General features: G+C 56.9%; 2 non-coding genes across 2 annotated transcripts; both read right to left on the bottom strand.

The window, feature by feature from the left end:
- Positions 1-235: 235 nt before the first annotated feature.
- GNI_229590 lies at positions 236-308 on the bottom strand. Its single transcript has one exon. It is a non-coding gene; the product is annotated as a tRNA-Ala (tRNA).
- Positions 309-415: 107 nt separating this feature from the next.
- Positions 416-488, bottom strand: GNI_229580. Its single transcript has one exon. It is a non-coding gene; the product is annotated as a tRNA-Ala (tRNA).
- Positions 489-561: the final 73 nt, after the last annotated feature.

Genomic DNA, 561 nt, shown 5'->3' with positions numbered 1-561 from the left:
CGGTCCAAGATGGGCTCAGTGACATTGGTTGATCTTCAGGACGAAAGAAGTTGTGGCTTCCCAGAACTACCCGTCCATAGCGTAGGCGGAGCCTGGGGAGTTGGTTTGCACTCTGCCTCCCCAGCCAACCAGTGCCCAAGCCGGTACGCGCAACGGTTTCACCGTTGTACGCGGAGCCGTGCTCCTCGGCGTTTCCGCGACAACCGCAGATTCGCGATCCGTTACACTGAAGCATTGGACGACCTGGGTATCCATCCCAGTACCTCTCGCATGCGAAGCGAGCGCTCCACCATTTGAGCTAGACGCCCAAATTACCCAAGCCGGTACGCGCAACGGTTTCACCGTGGTACGCGGAGCCGTGCTCCTCAGCGTTTCCGCGGCAACCGCAGATTCGCGATCCGTTACACTGAGACATTGGACGACCTGGGTATCGATCCCAGTACCTCTCGCATGCGAAGCGATCGTTCTACCATTTGAGCTAGACGCCCAAATTCGTGTCGGTCGGGTAAGTCCCAGATTCGTAATATTAAAGTGTTTTCAAGCTCCGCGAGCGTTCTGTCT

This window comes from Gregarina niphandrodes (assembly GCF_000223845.1).
Source record: "Gregarina niphandrodes unplaced genomic scaffold scaffold00244, whole genome shotgun sequence".
NCBI classification, from domain to species: domain Eukaryota; phylum Apicomplexa; class Conoidasida; order Eugregarinorida; family Gregarinidae; genus Gregarina; species Gregarina niphandrodes.
This window is presented reverse-complemented; position numbering and strand designations above follow the sequence as displayed.